The sequence below is a fragment of the Misgurnus anguillicaudatus genome, chromosome 16 (assembly GCF_027580225.2).
Source record: "Misgurnus anguillicaudatus chromosome 16, ASM2758022v2, whole genome shotgun sequence".
NCBI classification, from domain to species: Eukaryota; Metazoa; Chordata; class Actinopteri; order Cypriniformes; family Cobitidae; genus Misgurnus; species Misgurnus anguillicaudatus.
This window is the reverse complement of record NC_073352.2, coordinates 3,516,492-3,538,183: the sequence shown is the minus strand read 5'-3', so window position 1 is coordinate 3,538,183 and position 21,692 is coordinate 3,516,492. Positions and strand designations below refer to the sequence as shown.

Below are 21,692 nucleotides of genomic sequence, written 5' to 3'. Positions count from 1 at the left end.
CCAGTCTGGGTGATTTAGAGGTCCAACTAAATGAAGTCAAGGACCAGAGTTCAGTCTGATGATGTGCTATTGATTCCCACAGGATATTGATGTTACTAACAGGACCTCAGCAGGGCGAGTTCAGATGGTGGAACTTGTCACAGGTTTCTAGTTTCTGAACAAGCTTTCCTTAAAACAGGAGGTTCCTAAGCCGACCAAAGGAGATGGCCTTTTAATTTCATTTAGAGTTTCAGCTCATGGACTGACATGTGAAAGTCAGCAGGGTGGACTGGAATGGATTACGGTGTTATGATGGGATTTGAGAAGAATAATTGCCACTAGACATTTAGACTGGAAAGATATCTATCATTTTAATATATACTCACCATATCATGTTTTCTTCTGCCTGTGGATTCCACCTCACACTTATATTTCTATGAATCAGTATAATTTCTAAGATCCAGTACTTTTGTAATGAAACTAACATAACCTGGGAGTGACGGAACAAATAAATAATGGTTAGTCCTGAAAAAAATGAAGAAAAAACAAAAGCAAAAATAAGTTTATCTGGTGGTTGTTGAGGAGCTATCATGTACAATAAGTACACTGGTATTACAATATTGCACAGGGATTTAGGTTTTGCATATCACACAAATATTGAGTAGACAGTTCCTGAGGAGTGTCCTGTTACACATTTGTACTTACTGAGGGGCAACCTTCCGATTTCTCCGATGAAGCCAATACGGAAGTGACTTAAACTGCAATTCATTGACTGGCCGCTTGAGGCAGGCTCCAAAAGGGAGTAAATTTCCATAGACCACCATGTTAAAAATGGCCAACATTACAGTAGAAAATAATATGTTTACAGCCTGCTACAAAAATAGTTTTTGGTCTGTAAAGCTAAGTTTGCCCTTCATGACAACTGTGAGGGGAGTGATTTTTTTTTGTAACTCATCCGTTTAAATTATATTAAGCTTTAAAGTTCTGCATAATTAAGGGCGTGGCCATTTGAGTTAGGGGTGAACGGCCACTGCTGTCACTAGAGTCGAGCTAGGCGCGCGTGGTTATAGCCACCAGACACTTCATCTTCACCCACATCCTGCCTCTTTACCCATTTTCGGATATCCACGAGTGATGCGCAATGACACGCGGCCAAGATGGCGATGGCAGGCAACGCCTACTTTAAGCTTCAAATACGATCTTCAGAAACCTTTGTGTGACGTCACGGACTACGTCCATCTTTTTTTACAGTCTTTGGTACTTACACATACAACTCTCTGGGTTGTTACATCTGCGTAGTTACACAAATATTAAAGCTGTAGATACTAATGCGTACTAACACTGTGGTTACATACTATGCACACATCTACTGCAGTTCACAGGCATTAGGGACACCAGGTGGGCCGTGGAGGTCAGTAATCTGTTGATTCAAACGAATACTGTAGCCTGCGAGTTATTTAAGCCCTTTTCACATAGATAGTACATGGAAAAGGCATCTGAGATTTGTTCATTCACACTGCCAATGATTTCCCGGAATCTGTGTGTGTGTTCAGAAAGACACATGACGTGTTTAAAGTCCTGCAATTGGTAGTTTTTTTCTCTGCAGCATTTGAAGTTTATTATCCATTATTTCTCCCTACAGAAACCACTCGCGTGCATTTTTGTTTATAATAAGACTATAATGGAGCGCGTGAGGCGCCGTTCCGTCATGCTGGTGAACGATCTCAGCTTCAGAGTGGATATATGATGAGCTCCCTGATATCTGCTTCAATCCAGTTTGCAGTCATTTCTCATCGTGAATGTTAATGTGCATTTAAAACCCCCGCTTTAAAGAGCTGAACGATATATCTTGTGGTGATGACGCATGTGCATTTTTGTTTATTATAAGCCCATATGAGCGTGTGATGCACTATTCTTTTATGTTGCTGAATGATCTCAGCTTTAGCGCTGATAGTGATGAGCTACCTGATCTCTGCTTCAGTCCAGTTTGCCGACATTTCTTGCTGTGAATGTTAATCTGCATATTAACCCCTCGTTTTAAAGAGCTGAACCATAACTTCAGGTTGGCAATTGACACACTACGTCACGCCCCTTATGGCATTGTTTCTGCGTCTCATTCACACTGAGGGCTTTCCATGTATCTTATGGCAGTGTTACTAGGGGACGTGTTTGTGTTCACACAGAAGCTTGTCTGCCAATTTTAGGGGTATTTTCTGGGACTAAAGTGCCATGTGAATGAGATTTTGTTGAATCATCAGAAGAATTAATTTATATATGAATTAGACAACACTTGCCAAATGTTTCTTTTTTGCATTTTGTAAAGACGACTCAATGAGAATATGTTATCTATTAAATGGCTTTGGATAATTTTTTTCTCATTAAATTTAGATTGCAGACTCTTTTTTTCTCTGTGGTTATGTAAACTTAGCAGTAGGGATGGGCACGGATATTCGAATATTCGATCGGCAATAATAATTCGAATTTAAAAAATGCTATTCGAATGTTTGTTTGTTTTTAATGTGCCACCAAAGGGTTACGACTTATTTAATGCTTTTTCACTTCATCTATACTGTCTTTTACAGACTTAAATTTAAAATATACATGAACATTAATTCATATGTATTTCTGATTGTTTGGCAATGCAGATTGCAGACAAATTTAAGTTTTTCCTTTTATCTCCGGGTGTGTGCGCCGTGCCGTATTTGGCCACTGGCTCAGTGAGGGCTCACGTGTTATTAAACGTGCTTCTCCGCCGCCCGCGTCAACGAATCATGAGAGATTTGTAAGCTTTCTGTTATAAAGTCTACTTTATTTTGTTAATAATGAGACAGACACGGAGAACGAAATGAAACGGAGAACATTTATTATATGCGGTGCTCTTTCGAAAACGAACCGGATGGCGACTGAGCAGTCGGTTACGTAGATGTGTTTTTTCGTTTGCTCCGGGCTCTTTATTTGGTGTTTTGAGTCTGTTTAAATGATGATAGCCTTTGTCAAGTCCTCAAACTTTAAACTTCGCAAGTCCTTAAACTTCGCTTAGATTTGGGGTTAGTGTATAATATTGGTTATAAAACGGTTAGTTCCAATCCTTGATTCTGATTGGTCAATAGGTGTGCTTTATTCATGATAAAACACTGCTATGACCGCTTCACCCAACGGTTCTGTTTATCACTGCGCCCTTAGCAACACCCTTAGCAACTACACATATCGGTTTGTTGTTTTTATTTGAGCTTTCATGCATATTACACATTGGAACACATTTTTGTTCATGGTCATATATACAGAATATAAGTTTAGCTTGTTGTGGATTTTTCCTAATTATAAGCCTTCTGTGAAATTATGACAAAATGAAAAATACAAAACACGCATGTCTTAATTAACATAATTTAAATAAACGAATATTCGAATATTCGTTCTTTATGAGCTTAAATATTCAAATAGTAAATTACTGGAAAATGCCCATCCCTACTGAGCAGCAGTGCATTTGTATTCATAACCATGGAGTACTGACATATAAGAAGACAAATCAATCTCTGCAATTTAATTAAATGCATTTGTGATGTTCAGTATATATTGTTTAGAGGCAAAACTTTATAATAACTTTCAAATTATTTATTTTACTCTATTTTCAGACACCCTACTGAAGACACTTTAAGAACAAACATATACCCGTAATTCTTTGCAACACACACACACACACACACACACACACACACACACACACACACACACACACACACCTAACAAGTACTTTTCATTAAAGGTATTGTGGAGGATTTTCTATTTCCGGGTGGATCATCAAGACTATTGGTCCTCCTAGTTGTCAATCAGGAGTGTTGAGCAATTGCATTTTTTTAAAAAGTGGAGAAGGCGGTTCTTTTCTAAAATTCGAGAAAATCCTCCGCTACACCTTTAAGTTACACTGAGATGTTGTAATACACTGTAAAAAAATTGCTGTAATTATGCAGCTGGTTGCCAGTAAATCACTGTAGAATAGTGATGCGCGGGTCGGCGTTTTTTCCAACCCGCGGGTCCCGCTTTTATGAAATATTTGGCCCGCCCCAACCCGCACCGCAACACTGTATCTATTTTTACAACCCGCACCGCCCCGCGCCCGCGACCATTAAAATAGACTTATTAGGCATTTGTAATGTAAATAAAAAGAGGCTTTATTTCAGCCTAAGAGTGCTTGGAAACAGCCATTAGATTACATCGCCCTGTAAACTGGCAACAACATACACCAATGAGCCATAGAAACCAGCATGGTCATATTAATATAGAGATAGGATAATGATAAACCAGGGGTGTCCAATACATCGATCGCAAAGGCAATGCCGGTAGATCGCACATAATAATCTAACTGTGTATTCTCATGCTGCTCCATGCCTCCACAGGAAAATTGGCATTATGAGTAATTGTGAAACACGTAAGTCTTTTTGAGTTGCTGTGCCTTTCTTCTCATATGTGTTTTTATAAATCTTATGCCTGCCCGCTGCAGATCAGTCGTGTAAACTTCCGACATTTACAAGCATGCAATTGCATCGCATTCTTGCTTTCATGCACGAGCTGAAGCACGCGAGAGTGAGCGAACGACGGAGAGAGAGAGAGAGAGGCAGCGTTGTGCTGATATATGCTTCTGATACTATTGTAATTTTCCTTCAAGTTTGTTTCACTAAATCTCCGCTATTTTAAACAGTACTCGACATGTGCTCCAGGATTTTTTTTAACTCCTCAAGAAAATAGAGTAATGGTGACATCCCTAAATCCAATGTAGAGATATATGCAGTATAGTCCACGCATTTAAAGTGTTTTTAGCATGTAGAACTTGTCGGCTTTATCATTTTAAAAGTAGATCACCACACAAAAAAGCAGCATTTGTATTATCTATTCACAAATTCCCTACCTTAATTTCTCCTGCAGATCGTCTTTCATCTTTTAATTCTCCGTTTGTTTTGTTGTTGTGGCTGGCAGCCAGCGGGAGTTACTTGGCGCTTCCGTGACGTCAAAGGTTTGGGGATATCAAGTTACGTTGCGCAAGTTACGTTGCGGAAGTTACGTTGCCACATAGGCCTACGTAATTTAACCTTATCAAAGAAAGTAATTAAATGTAAAAATATATATTCCCAAATATTTAATATATATGCTACAGGGAATTGAACGCAACATATCAGTTTTTTAATTTTGTTTTTAATGACCCGCCCCAACCCGCCCCGCATTAAAGTTACAATTTCTTTACCCGCCCGGGCCGCCCCAACCCGACCCGCGGGTTACCCGCGGGGTCCGCGGGTTACGAGACGACCCGCGCATCACTACTGTAGAATATAAAGACTTGTTTATTTTAAAAAAACAGTGTATAGGATTGTGGCCAAAACTGGTATTGCAATCACTAAACTTGTGGCTAAAACTAGTACTGCAATCACACAACTGGTGGCCAATACACAACATGACAAAATAAACATCAGTTGAGGGCTGCAACTCCACTTTTTAAATGACAATATCCTGGCTGGACCACTGTTGTCAGTGATATAAATATTTAACATAACATGTTTTAATAGTCACGTCGCGATTAAATAAATGATCAATGTCCACATTTAAAAGCTGCGGTGCTTACCTGCAGTTCCACGGTGTTTTTGAGTTCTGATAAGAGATATAGCTTCAGAAGAAAAACCGAGTGTTTACATTCCTCTTTCCAAGTGTCCACACGATGTGACAAGACATTAATCCCATTAAGTTTAACGTAACATCCAAGAGCGCTGATCTTTAACGGAATAATAACTTCCGATTGGGATTCACCGACTGATTTACGAGCTAGTGAACTAATAAGACACACGGAGATTGTTTAAAAACAGGGCGTCTGTGTTTTTCCATTCAGAGATGAGCCTGTTTAGGACCTCCATTCACTAGGTGGCGGAATGATACGAAAGGTGAAGCGGTTACAGTGCCGTTATCAGTACAATATCGCATAGCTCTTAGCCAATCAGATTCGAACTGTTGTATAAATATATATATATATATATATATATATATATATATATATATATATATATATATATATATATATATATATATATATATATATATATATATATATATATATATATATATTAGGGCTGTCAAAATTAACGCGTTAATAACGCGTTAACGCAAATTCATTTTAACGCCACTAATTTTATTAACGGAGATTAACGCAACGCGCAATTTCTGTTTGACCCTTGGTCCAGCCCATAGTTGAATGAACAGAGACGCAGACAAATGTGACTCTCTCTAAATGAGTAAAAGGTTTTCATAGAAATAAGAAGATTAAGCAAATTGTCTACCAAATCCAATGCTCTAAATGCTCGTTGGACATCTGATATGATCTTTATTTATACGTCTGAGAGGTGTAACATTACCGTCCTCCTAATGCTTAATCTTCTACAAAAATGCGTCTCAATTCATTTTGGTTTCGCTTTTATGCATGACTTATAAAATAGACTGCAGGCTTGCTTGATGTTAAAAGAGTCATTAAGAGAGATAAAGTTCGGTACCTGATTAATGTTAAAGAGTTATTAAGAGCGACAAGACTCAAAAGCGATCCCCTCACGCTGACTGACTGATATCTGAAGCGCGTGCACACAGACGCGCGAGTGCGCGACCCGGATATATAGACATCTACACAAAATTACAGTTTTACAAATATCTGTTTTGATAAGAATTCACGCAGGTAGGCTCTATAATCTGTTATGTTTTAAGTAAATGTTTGGTTAACTGTTGGGTAAAACTATCTGATGTGTAACATTATATTAGATCACTTAGATTTTAAGCAGTCTGTCTCAATGTCAATCAAACAAAAGGAAAAAAAGTTGAACATACATTGATGATGTTTTTGCTTTGTGTGTGCTAAATCTATTAGTTTTACCAGTGATTTTAAGGTATTAATGTGGTAATTTAATGTATGGATGTGGTAATTTTGTGGTAATTTGACTCTTTCAACTTCAAACAGGTGTAGTTCTGTCATATTTTGTTATATTTCAACAAATTATGCATTGTTCTATGTTTTAATAGAGAATGTCAAAATATGAACAACAATTTTTTTAAAATTAGCTCATTCTGACTCAACTTGCCAGCACAGGTCACAAATGATGCAGCAGCAAACAAAAATGGAGAAAGAAAAATCTTCTGAAAGGAAAATTCATATACAAAACAATGGCTGGTGATTCTGTTAAAATGTAAACAGGCTGTTGTTAACATACATTTGCATAAAGCATCTATATATGTATATATGATTAGAATATTAAAAACCTGAAAAGTGTTAAATTAGGGTAAATTTAGAATGGATAAAAATGTGCGATTAATTTGCGATTAATCGCAGTTAACTCATGAAATCATGCGATTAATCTAGATTAATTTTTTTAATCTATTGACAGCCCTAATATATATGTAATATGTATATATAATAGGGGTGGAACAATACATGTATTCGTTTCGAACCGAATCGGTACGGGGGTCACGGTTCGGTGCATGAATTTAAACGGAGAATACACGGTATGAAAATAAAAAAACTTGCGTGCAAAATGATTAATGTAATGCGGAACTACTGTTAGATCCGCGGGTTCTTTATGGACAGCTAATCTGTTGCCCCGCTTTAGCTCTGAAGCTCTGATTGGTGCCGATGCAGCCGAGCTCCGCCTATGTATGCGCTCTATCAGAGCCCGTCTACATTCTGGCACTCTGCAGTTTTTTTGTCAGGTTCACGGTCCAGTGAGTGAAATAGCAGCGACAGCGAGTATGGCAAATGGTGGTGAGGATCCGCCGGCCCCTTTAAGATCGCAAGTTTGGCAAAACTTCAGTTTTCCAGTCAGTTACAATAGTACAGGCGAGAGAGTGGTGGAAAAGACGAGGACCTTGCATCGGCGTTGTTCAGCAATTGTTAGGTATGTGAGTGGAAATACATCTAATCAGGGCTCTCAAGTCTCACGCATTCACCTTGACAAACACGCATTTCAGTCATTTCAAACGCCACACTTTGTATTTCTCACGCTGAGAAGTAGGAGATAAATTGTCCTGCTATATACAACAGGCATACGCAGGGCAGTTCTGTCAAGTTCAGCTGCTTTCAGTTTTTTAAGCGTGCTAAACTTTACGCAGCGCCATCAGCGTCAGAGTACCGCGAGAAATCTTGCGGAGGAGGCTGATTTCAAATCGCTCTCGCGTTACTCTGACGTCATCCACTTGTCGTTTCTTGCAGCGCCTCGTGAAGTCGTACACACCTATTAATTCATCCCACAAGCCTATTTTTTGTTCTTTAGTACATTAATATGAAATAAGGCCAAAAATGTAATTAAAAAATGTATTTAGGTAACACTTTTAATACATTTGAACCCCTATTTGTATGAAAGATGAGTACAAGATTACTTAAAGTGGTATATATTTTTGAAATACGAGATAGTATGTTAAATGCATTTCAGTTCATATTCATGACATCTGAAAATAACACTGATAAGGACACCTATGTTTTTAAGATTAGCTTAAAAAAATGCCTTCTTCATTTTTGTTTTGCTTTTTTCCTCCATTGTACCTAAAGTGAATCGAACCGTGAAGCATGAACCAAGGTACGAACCGAACCGGGACTTGTGTGTACCGTTCCACCCCTAATATGTAATAAATAAATAGACAAGTAATTAAGTACCTGAGTATATTTTACAGTGTTTCCCACAGGATTTGAGACTGTGGCGGTAATGACGTCACTCGCTGATTAGCATATTTGTGACATCATTGCGTCGTATTTTACTCTTTGATCAGTCACATTATATTGCATTTTAACACAACTGAATGCTATTTTTACATATTATCTGGTATATTGTCTATAAAATACTGACTAAACACAACCCAGTCACAACCCAGTAAGTTTAATCCAATCAGCTCTTTCTTTAACTGCTGCTAAAAAGACTCACAACAAGTGAACGGGTATGTGTTGGAAACACTACAGCTAACCTTTCGTTAAATCATGACGAACTCGATCATCCATCTTTTCTGTCAGTAACATCCGTGACTGTTGACTTTTACGCGAAAAAGAAAGTACACGGAGGGACGCGGAGTTAAAATACTTTTCACTGTTATTTCAGAGAAGCGCGCTGCACGCAAACATGAGAGAGAGGAGGGGGCACGCACTGTTAAGGCCATGCATTTAACATGAGAGAGAGAGAGGGGTTTGGAGGGAGGCGCGCTGAGGGCTTACTACACTGAATTAAGCCGTTGTAAACAGTAAAATAAAAATGTAAATGGGAATCATGCTGTTTTGGTAAAGCACGCCTTGTACAACGCTGAACGCTCTCACTAGAGTGTTGCCCACAGCGCCCCCACTGGCCGGTGGTCTGAATCGATTCATAGGATTTGATGAATCGATATTGAATTGAGAAACAAATAATTGCAATGCATTGATGAATTTATATTTTTACCCAGCCCTGATCTACAACAGAGCCTTTTCCTATAAACAAAGCAATTATAAAAACTGTAACAAATACATAAACAAAACATAAACAATTATAAACACTACAATTTCATAATTATTCACAACAAAATGCTATAGAGGAACAAACCTTGGGGATCATGTAAGTACAAAGTGCACAGGTACATCTAAAATACAACTTCTGCACTCGCTATGCTGTACAGATGTCATTACTTGTGTTGTACCAACAGTATTGTATAATGCGCATGGGTTGGGGTGTGATAAGCAAGACCATGTGATGTTTGTGCCCCACGACTTTGTGGTCATTTAATCCAGACCCTGTTATACACTAACACATTTTTCTTTTAAACTAATAGATTTACCAGCTCGCCATAATATAAATACACTGCCAGGCTGAGCACTGATAAATTAGTCTTAAACTTCAGCTGAAATCAGACGTCTTAAGCCTTTGATGGTGCTGTGCACAAGATCAAGTAAATGCCTCACACTTCTCTGTTTGCTTAGATAAATGCAGTAATGAAATGCTGGGGCATTGCTGCATGCAGAGGTGGGTGAGTGTTATGCACCTCACTCTCATTACTCTGTGTGTGCGTGCGTGTGTGTGTGTGTGTGTGTGTGTGTGTGTGTGTGTGTGTGTGTGTGTGTGTGTGTGTGTGTGTGTGTGTGTGTGTGTGTGTGTGTGTACGTGTACGTGTACGTGTGCGTGTGTGTGTTCAGAAAAAGCCTGAGTCCCCGCAAGCCAGTCTGCCAGATAATTGCACACTGGCGGTTCAGGCACTTGGTATTCTCAACACATGGACAGAAAACACACGGCAGCTGAAAAGAGCATCCATCACCCCTGAAGTCAGACAGTGCGTGAGGCTGCCTGGACCAACCGTCCTCAAGCCCAGACAGATCTGCTATGTTAAGATTGTTTTAGATGCTGGAGAGATGCTTTTATAAACAGTAGAAAACAACAACACATTACATTTGTTTGTGTGTCAAGTGAAGAATAATATACAGTTCACTGTGAAAATGTGATGTTTATTCTTATTTGGGGTAGTGCTAATAAACCGATACTATCATCTTTCGACGATAGTCAGACATATGGCTAATAGCGCTAACCTTCATGACGATAGTTGGCATGTTTGCCCATTATAGTTTTAAATGATTAATATGCTATTATTGTTTTCATCATAGTTTCACATTAAAATTCCTGCACAACCCGCAATTCCTTGCACTAGATAGGTTGTTATGTGCACAGGGGTTTAAAACCAGCGAGTTTGTTGTTCCGGCTCCCTGACGTGCAAGACATTTCAGAGCACCTGGGCATCAATGACCTGTTCGGATTAATGGCATCATGTTTAAGAAGGTTGCAGTCGTGACAGTGTTTTTTCCACCAATACAGTGGCTTAAATGAGTAAAACATTTACAAATAAATAAATGAGTAAACTTTTGCCCCGAAACTATCAAGTACAAAGTATGCGTAGTTACAAAAATCCAGTGGTTTGGGTAAAGTGCGCGTACAGTATTCTAATGATACATTTTGCACAATGCGCACTGTAGACGCTGACCATCACGTATGGTAAAAACAGGACTATACTTCAGGCTTAAACGTCATCATAAAAGTTCAAAAAAATTCTTAAATTAAGCTTTTTCTTGATGAGCAAAATGGCCTAAGAAAATATAGACAAAAAATATATAATTTAAGTGAATTTGTGCAAAATTATCTACCAATGGGGTGAGAAAAAAATCTAAAAATAAGTTTTCTTTTTTTCTTAAACACTTAAACCAAGCAAAATGTTATCACCCCATTGGCAGATAATTTTGGTTGTTTTAAGCACAAATTCACATAAATTGTATATTTTTGTCTAAAAACTGAACTTATTTTCAAAGGTCATTTTGCTCATCAAGAAATACATCTTGATTTAAGAATGTTTAGATATTTCTACTGAAAACAAGACAAAAATGCTAAGAAAGTCATTTTTTGCAGTGTTAACATTAGTTGCAATTCCTGAAGTTAGGACACCTGTGCACTGCAAAAAATTATTTTCAAGAAAAAAAAATCTCAGTATTTTTGTCTTGTTTTCAGTAAAAATATCTAATTAAGATGCATTTTCTTGATGAGCAAAACGACCCAAGAAAATACGTCTAGTTTTAGACCAAAAATATCAAATTTAAGTGATTTCGTGCATAAAACAAGCAAAAAAACTGCCAATGGGGTAAGCTAATATTTCTTGATTTTTTTCTTGAATTTAGTGCTTAACAAAAATGGTCAAGATTTTTTGCTTACCCCATTGGCAGTTTTTTTTGCTTGTTTTATGCATAAAATTTGATATTTTTGGTCTTAAAACTAGACTTATTTCCTTGGGTCGTTTTGCTTATTATGAAAAGTTTTTTTTCATGAAAATCATTTTTTGCAGTGTGAAGTTATCCTAAAGTTAAGAGAATTTAAAATATTTTTTATCTGTAATTAAGATAAAATAATGCACTTTATAAATGCTTTTTTCCTAAATGAGGTCCTTATTGAAATTAGCATGCTTTCCAAACAGATAAGATAAGATTTTAAAGGTATGATCTTTCTGTAGAACTCTTTTCACAAAGAGATTGTGTAAAATACACAGAAAATGTCTCCGAGATTTGGTTCAATTGCACTGCCAGCGATTTTCTGGAATCTGTGTCTGCATTCACAGACATGACAATTCACACTTGTAGTAGAAGTTAGACTCTTGTGCTAGAAAAATTGGGCAACGAAATGGTAACCTTTAACTTTCAAGTGGTAGTGAGGCAGCACACTAGTTTGGGACGGTCACGGTTTCAGCAGGGAGAACAAGAGCGTGATTGGCTGATCCTTTCATTCTACAGCATCTTTCATCAAATCAGCTTGCAATGTATCTGTTTCCATAACAACAACTTCACATGCTGCCTGATGCTAGCTGTCAATCTCTCTCAAGTTAATGAACACCAAACAAAGGCATGCCAGATAATGAAGGATTTGTAACCACAGTCTGAAAGCTGCCTATTCATTTTCTCATGGAAGCATGAATGTAAGCCAGCTGTTTTGCTGTTTCACCGTAAATATTCATTCATAGTCATCCTGCATGCTGAGATAGATACACAACACAGTTGTTTCTCATAGCTAAAGCACGTGAATGTCATGCATTATGTAATATATAATTATAGCACCACCTCATCCCTGACCTATGCCGCACGAATTGAGACTTACAAAATCTGATCACCTTAGAGTCCAAACAGAAAGTGATCTTGTTGATGGATGGTTTAAGATGTTAAATGTCAGCAGTACTAGTGTTTGAGCAGGGCTGCTGGTATTATTGATGAGACTCACTGCCTGAGGAGAGAAACTGCTTTTGTGCCTGGTTGTTTAAAAAATTTTTTTTTTCAAGCTTATGTTTTGAAGGAGTTGATCAGGTTTTGAGGGATTTCTAATGATCTTGACTGTCCACATTCCGAGCGCAATGTTATGGAGGAAATGAGGTTTGCAACGTATGATTGGACCATCAACCTGAAATGGTGTTCACTACTCATTTTACTTCATACTGGGATGTATTTCTGAGTGAAAAAAGCACATTATAAAACGGCTCGTTCTGGTTCTTCATTCTGATTGGTTGAAACGCGTTCTAAGCCGTGATAAAATACCCCGGTAAACCCACGGTTCAGACCGCATCACAAGTATCACTGCGCCACTGTTGCTGCGTACTGATTTACGAAAATAAACACCACAGTATTTAATCATTTTTTAATTTTTCTACATTTGCACAATTATGGCGATATCCAGATAAATGTCAATAAATATTGTTGAGTCATTTCGTCAATAAAGAGAAAACGTTATCTGGGTTGTTTTTGTCTTAAATGGATATTTCCGCTATGGCCATCTTACCCAACTTAAACACTGATGCATTCACTCGAAACAACAGCGTTGTGGTGGATTTAGCGTGACGTGTAAGTTTTGATCAGGCTCTGAATCTGATCTCTTACAAAAGTTCTTCACAAAAATGGAATTATCTCCGCTTTTAGCTGAAAATTTGAGAGGTGATAACTGATAAGAGAACAAATAAAGGTAGGATGAAACTGTTCTTTTGTTGTTGTTGTTGAAAGCGGATGGTCTGTTCTTTCATGTGATATTTTATGTTTGTTTAAAGAAGATAATTTTTCTGTAAGGCATTAAACTAAAACTGGGTGGCAACTTAAAAAAAACGCTGACGGGGAAAGAGTTAAGCATGCTTCCAAACATATTTGATCATCGCTCAAGAGTTGCACGATATAAATGTTAATGTATATTTTAGATGAATGTTGATTTATAAAAATAAACACCACAGTCTTTAAACATATTTTCATTGTGTCTTTGCAGTGTCTGTGTTGCTTGAGAATTGGGCTCTGTTGCAGCCACAATTGATTCTGAGGAACTACTTTGTTTGGTGGAAGAGTAATATTTGTACTAATATAATTACTACTTATTTGTGTTTCATTTTGTGAAACCCTGCTATGCATATGAAGTAACCGTTTTACAAACGCAATAAACCCCCGCGAAGCAGTGGGGTTACAGTGCATTTTATGACAGCTAAGGGGGCTTCGCGTCGTGCCTAACAACGCCCCTTAGCTGCTATAAAATACACTGGTAATCCACTGCTTCTTGGGGCTTATTGCTTTATTTAACACTGCAAAAAATTACTTTCTTACTTAGTATTTTTGTTTTGTTTACAGTAGAAATATCTAAAAATTCTTAAATCAAGATGTATTTTCTTGATGAACAAAATGACTTTAGAAAATACGTCTAGTTTTTAGACCAAAAATATACAATTTAAGTAAATTTGTGCTTAAAACAAGCAAAATATCTGCCAATGGGGTGAGAACATTTTTGCTTAAAGGGGCCATGGCGTGAAAATCTGACTTTTCCCATGTTTAACTCATTTACCGCCATTGATGAGTTCTCTCGTCATTTATGAGTTCATATTTAACTAATAAATATGCCTTTCTGGACGAATTTCAAAGTGAAAGTGTAATACCGCTTTTATCCACCAAACCGAATTTATCAAAAATGGAAGTTAAAAAGATTTAGTGATTTATTTTAACTGCCTTTATGTTTGATAGTCATTCTGAGTCTGATCTCTAACATAAATTCCTTTACAAAAACGCAATTTTTAAGCTTTTTGCTCAAAATGTTGTATTTTTGAAGAGAAATATCCATATTTCAGTGGTTAAAGTAAGTAGAAAAGTAAATATATAATGAAACGTTTTTTCCCCATTTTGTTTGTTTGTTTGTTTATTGTTTGTTTGAAAGCAGAGGGTGTGTTCTTTAATTTGATATAATTTGTATGTTTATATATTTATAGAAAAAAAATTTCCTGCAAGAAATTTTGTGAAAATTTTGTTAAAATCACAAATATGCAGGTGGGCAACTTTTCTCAAAAAGGCTGGCGGTGAATGAGTTAAGTGCTATAATTGGGTTCCCAGTGCTTCTAGCAACCTAGAAAATTTGAAAAAATAACTGACTGCACAATTGTGTTTCAATTGCAACAAACCACCATCATTGCGATCAATGTTTGAATTTGATCAGCTCATTTGCATTTGCACACACACTTACAATGTGGCAATTTTAACTTGCTATAATAAATGATCTATATGGTATTTTAAGCTAAAACTTCATATATGTGCTCTGGGGACACCAAAGATTTTTTTGGCATCTTCAAAAAATATTGTGACATGTCCCCTTTAAATTAAGTGTAAATTAAGAAAAAAGAAAACTTATTTTAAGTTTTTTTTCTTACCCCATTGGTAGATTTAAGCTTGTTTTACGCACAAATTGTATATTTTTGGTTTATAAACTAGACTAGTGTTGGGCGATATGCCCTATTTTCAGATCGTCCTATCGTCAGCCTGTGAGATCGGCGATACACGATATTATCGGGGGGTGGGGCAGTAGTTTACTCATTTTTTTAATTTGTTAATTTTTTATTCATTATAACAAGTCACTTGATGGGTGGACAAAAAAAAAACAAGAGCAACACCGTCATGACCGCAACCTTCTTAAAACTGATGCCATTAATGCGAGCGCGTCATTAAAACCCTATCATGATTACTTAATAACTGTAAAAACATGCATCTGCGCACGCACACACACGTGCGCGCACATACAAACAATTCAATGCATTGAAAACATAAACAGGATTAATACCTTAGGTCCCAGTTGTTGGAAGTTTAGGAATGTTGTCCCATTCATTTCTGATGCCGGGTTCTAGGTTTTCTGTGTCTATTTTTTTTTTTGCTTCACGGTGCACCAAATAATAGATAACAAAGTCTTGCTGAATTATTCAAGGATGGATGAAAGAATATTGCTGTTAAACGTAGGCTACACCTTTCAGCATGGTGCCTTTCCAGATGTGAATGCTGGTCATTTTAGAGGCACTAATGCACCTTCATACCAATAGAGATGCAGGCTTTTAACAATATGAATGGTCCTGCTTATCTTTAGTGCAGAGGATACAGCATCCATGCTTTCCAAAAAGAATTTTAAAGTTCAATTCATCTGACCACAGAACAGTTTTTACTCTTGCCTAAGTCCATTTTAAATGAGATTTGGCACAGGAACCAGGAAGTGAAGGTCAAGTATGGAACCCATACTCCAAATTTGACCTTTGCATTAAACCCTTGCCCTTGCCATATCTCTGACTCATTTTTTAAAAAACTGGTTAAAGTACAGGATTAAAAACATGTTTATTATTCTGTTTCATGTAGTACTGACCAAAAAATGTCCTGAGGCCTGGTTGAGTTGCTTTAGAGAAGACGATGAAGAAGAGTAACTTTAGCTGTGTTGTCATCGTGCTGAAGACATTGTTTATTTCAGCCTGATTCTATATCCATTTTCTTTTGCCTTCATTTTTTAAGTCTCTGTATAGCACTCATGGTTCTCGTGATAAAGATTCAGCTATACCCACTGTATGAGGAGATAACTAACAGTGCATTTCATTACTGATGGGAGGTCCAGTTATTTCTGTGAATTGGTTCTTTCAGACAGTTCATTTAAAAATAATGGCTCATCAGTTCTTTTACGTCCGTATGTAATGGCATCATTCATATCTAATTCATTCATTCTGGTGGAAAATACGCTCAAACACATTCACATAAAGTTACGTGCAAGCTCATATGCCTGATTTACATTTTATTGTGTTAAATAACAGTAATTATCATGATCGTCTTGGATAGTTTACTACATTGATGTTGTGCAACTAAAGCACCCACTACAAACATTGAAGTTTGACTTTTTTTAAAGATATACGGTGAATACCGAATCATCAATAACTTGTTTGTTTTTAATAACTTTTAACAGAAACCATGATCAACAACTTAAAAATATAGTCTACATACACAAGTCAACTGTAAAGTTCATTTACATCATTATTGACAACACGTATGCTCATAGTACCCCCTGGTACCCTCCCAAAAAAACAAATTTCATTACATTTCCAAAAATATGTTTTTAAATATATGCTAAATACATTTTGTAGAAAGTAAAGCTTAAAGATCACGTTCTTCCTGATTCCGTTTTTTAAACCCTAGTTAGCAGTGGCGGCTGGGGCGCCGCCCCCTTAAAGTTGGCCAGACAGGAAACTACTTTAACATGTTACCAAAAAGTTAAATATATACTGCAAATTAATACAAAATAAAATCATTTAGCTGTACTATTTCACTGTTAGTCAAGTTATATTTTATTTAAAAAAATACAAATAAAAACTGAGTTTGTTGTGTGTGTGTCATGTTTGTGTGTCTGGGGCGCACCCCTAATGAGTGTCTATGTAGGTCAGTAAAAAGGGTAAAAACATGTGACCTGAGGCTGAGCTCTAATTGGCTGGTTTTGGTGAAGGAAAATATGATTTTATTCTTAAAAAAATCACCCTTTACAAGGCATTTAATTGATGAATTACTAAAGGATTAAGAAGCTTGGACCAGATCGACCAACGGAGTCAAATAATTGCAGTCTGTGTGCTCCACCACTTTTCATGGCAAACCGAGTTGGCTAGCTGGATATCATGTAAGTCTTGAGTTTTTCCCTGTTTGCTGTTTTAAAGTCTAAATGCGTGATAGACTGCACGAAATTGTGTGGCGCGTTTGAGCTTGTGTTGCATGGACATAATGAGAGCGAGAGCTCATATAATCCAGTATATTCCGTGGCTTGGTCAACTTTGTTGTTAAAGTTTTGTTGTTATAGAGTTTTAAAAAGCACCCACGAGAAGGCCACTGTTTTTAAGGGAACTTCAAGAAGCGTGCAGAATAAGCTGTTGGACTGTATGTAAGATAGTCTGTTGTGAGGGAAAAATGTGCTTGTGCTATTGCTATTAAAGCATAAAGAAACGTACGAGCCTGTGATTTGGCAACTTTTAGTGTCTCTTTTGGGGTGTGTTCGGTCGCGTTAACCGAAAAGTCTTTGACGGTAAAGTTTTTAATCAGGAAAAATAAAATTCTGAATGCCATTTTGGCAGATTGCCCATAAAACTTGACTAAATGTAATTCCTAGTTATGTCCAGTTGGTGGCAGTGTGTTGCTCAAATGACGCCCTGGTTTCTAAACATTCTTGCAATATTTTGATGTCATACACTGATTGGTCTGCGCATGGCTGCTGAAGTTAAACACTACAGGAGCGCTGCAACCAGATGCCTGTCTAAGGTAAAGATAGAAAAATCTAATGACAAGAGTCTGCATTAATCTGCCTTCATGCGTTTATTACACAAGATGGTTTCAGATGAGTTTAGTTCAATTCAGATTTTTACACATTTATGGATATTTTAATGGCAGTAGTGTTTTGTTATTTGATTTGTTTATTTTTGCTCTTCAGCATAAAGTTTGCGTGTTTATCGCCTCTGCTGTCACTGTGAGAAAAAAACATTAATTTATTTGCTTAATGTGATGTTAAACATGTAAAGTGATGCACGGTCTCCGTTTATCTGTTCTCTTCACAAATAAATAAACACATTTGACTTGTTTAGAAATGGGCATGTGAACGAAAACAATTAAAACATGAAATGGCAGATAATAACTGACTGTGACAGACTCTTTACAACGCTGTTCATCAAAAAAAAGATGGAGATTGAAAAAATCGCTGTGTGTGTGTGTGTGTGTGTCTGTGCATCCAGTATTCGTCTGGGATCATTTGATTTTAGGCTCATTCACGCTGCCAATGATTTGGCTGAATCTGTGCGTGCATTCTTACACACACACACACACACACACACACACACCGTAAAGATCTCATAAAGACACATAACATATCTAGATTAGAGCCCGACCGATATGCGTTTTTTCGGGCCGATGCCGATACAGATATTAGGAAGTAAAAAAAGACAGATAACGATATATCGGCCGATATTCTTTATGTGTATATTATAGTTCAGTATATACTACAGTATATTATACTAAAGTACTGTACATAGAATACACTATATACTTTAACATAATATACTATGAATAAATACAATGCAATGCAATGATCACTCACAAATGTGGTGATCCAACACTTATATTGATGTGACAAAGATATGTACTATAGGCAAGAAGTTAACAATAAACTTTATTATCCAAAATTAGCTGGATATCAGTGCACTAAACAGTAAACTTGACTTATTATAAATAACTTTAAAACGCAAAGAGAACAAAATACATAAAACTTGCATCATTTGCAGTTTTGACGAGAATAACGATATAAAGAGAAACTTATGAAGTCATTGATTAATATTAGCTTTACAGTAAGTTGTGTACATCACAAATAAGTTAGCCACTCACAGTTACGAAGACAATGCTTGACGGAGCACATTCTAATGTACGCTATGTTTAATGTTGTGCACAACGTTTTTATAACACAAACCCAGGGTTCCGTGCAAACTTTAGACTTTTATAAAACTAAAGCGTCTTCGCTCCGCCTCTTTTATTTAGCAAGGGTGTAGATTTGCGCGAGCTTATTGAATCAATTGCTCTGAAATGAGCATGTTAACTAACAACACAAGCAGCAGTAATCTCATATAGTGTGTTATAAGTGCACGGCTGCGCGTAGTTTAAACGTGTCATTTCTCCGTCTCGCGTCATTTCTCCCGCTTGCGTTTTAACTCGCAAGTCGACAAAGAGACGGATTAAAAACACCAAATGTAAGCGGGATTGCGTCTCTCTTGTCCATTTATAATCCAATCGACCAAAGCGCGTCTTAATACCAGGTGTAAAAATGTTGTGAAGAAGACACTGCTTGACTGCTTCCATGCCACCTGAACTGAGAGACTGACTGAAGTGAAGGGGGTGGGGGATTGGCTGGTGTCACTACAGTGAGTGATCTGAGTCGCCATTAGCAACCAGTATGGCGCACTCTGCTGGACAAACAAGTACTTACATCATTCAAATGCATTTAATGTGTTCTGTAACAAACGTTCATATCAGCGCATATCTGCGGCTTATACGCCGATACAGATATATCTGCGACATGCTCATATCGTCCGATAAAATCGGCAAAACGATAAATCTGTCGGGCTCTAATCTAGATTTCTCTCTTAAGAAACCATGCATGTGCATTTTAGTTTATGAGAAAATCATAAGGAGCGCATCGTGTGCTGTTCTGTCATGCTGGTGAATGATCTCAGCTTCAGAGTGGATAGTGACGAGTTCCCTGATCTTCAGTCCAGTTTGCAGACATTTCTTGTTGTGAATGTTAATCTGCGTTTAAATCCCTGTGTCAAAGAGCTGAACCATAACTTCTGGTTGCATTGCATGTGCGTCCTCACTACAGCACACCACTTACGACATTGTTTTCTGTGAATGTTACGGCAATGTTACTAGGTCCTCTTTACTTTTTTAAGCCTCTCTGCCAATTTCACGGAAATTTTCCGGGACCAAAGTGCTGTGTGAATGGGGTTCATGAGGCACTAAATAGGGGCATGGAGAAGAATGAATATAACCTATAGTTAAGTACTGTGTGAAAACTCCTGAAGTGTTTGTGGTAGTAAACTAAATTCACTGTCCATTCTGTGTCACTTTGTGCTTTAATTCAGAGAAAAATATGTTTTATTGTGTTTTATTAACAAACCGCTCACAGTCCAATAGAGGGTATGCATTGACGTCACTTTTCCACGTGACCACGCGAGAGCTCGCCCTGTTGAGTGGCAAACATGCAACAAAATGGCTGGTAGGGGCTGCTGCGAAAATGCTATAAAACTGACTATTATCAGCTTAAATTAAATTTAGCTGGACTTGATAGCAGAGGTGGACAATACTTAGTTACATCAGTTACATTTTCCAAGCATCTGTACTTTATTAGGATGTTTATATTGGGAAAAAATCTACTTCACTACATTCTAAAGCATATAATCATACTGTGTATTCTTTAATATTGCATATTAAAATGTGTTTAATACCTAATTACATTAAAATTGTGTACTTTTACTTGAGTAAAAGTATGTTAATGTACTTAAATATTAAATGTAAAACAAAACTTATTATTTATGAAATGTAATAGAGTAAAAATGATGATAATATGCTTTGGCATGTATGTTTTACAAAGAAAAACACAAATAAAATAAAAATACTTGAAAAAATATGTTTAAGTAGAAAGTAAAACCTCTGCTTGATAGTGACCCTAGCAACTTGTCAACCCACCTGTGGTCTGTGGACGTTGGAATGAACAATCAATTTATTTCTCCTTTCGGTGTTTTTTGTCAGTCTGTAAAACGATAGATAGTCTAACACACAACAGCTTTTTCCCATTTCGACGGGTTTTCACTCTGTTTTGGCGGATGTCACGCTGTACTCAAATTCTGCCGCTCTATCTTTTGCCACTCAGTGGGCGTAACCGCAGTCACTCTTGCCGACGGTGACGTCATGTGCATACCCTCGATTTAGGGATGCTCTGATCGATCGGCCGCAGATCGGTATCGGCCTATAACGGCATTAAATGACTCGATCGGTCCTCGCTAAATTTGCCGATCTCATAAGCCGATCTTTCTGTTTACTTTTGTCATCATAGGGCTCCTGAATGCGGCTGCAGTTAGAGACCATTTTTACAAAATGTGAGCATTTTTATAACCCGTTGCTCATGTGTGACCTGCAGATTTGGATTTCTCTCTTTGCCTTTGCAGAGATAAGAGTATTTTCTTTGAGGACGCGCCGGGCCTTACAGCGAGACGCGTCTTCACATTCCCATCAAACAGCGTATACAACACACATCTATCGCGGACAATTGCATCCTCATGCCGACCGTTTATTATTTGCATGCGTTTTAAAGTTTTGAGCCTTTAAA

The 21,692-nt window shown here is 37.3% G+C and overlaps 1 protein-coding gene across 4 annotated transcripts in view; it reads left to right on the top strand.

Annotated features, from left to right (window-relative positions):
* Positions 1-21,692, top strand: part of frmpd3 (FERM and PDZ domain containing 3) — a 193,763-nt gene that overhangs the window by 122,274 nt on the left and 49,797 nt on the right. The gene's annotated exons all lie outside the window — the stretch shown is intronic.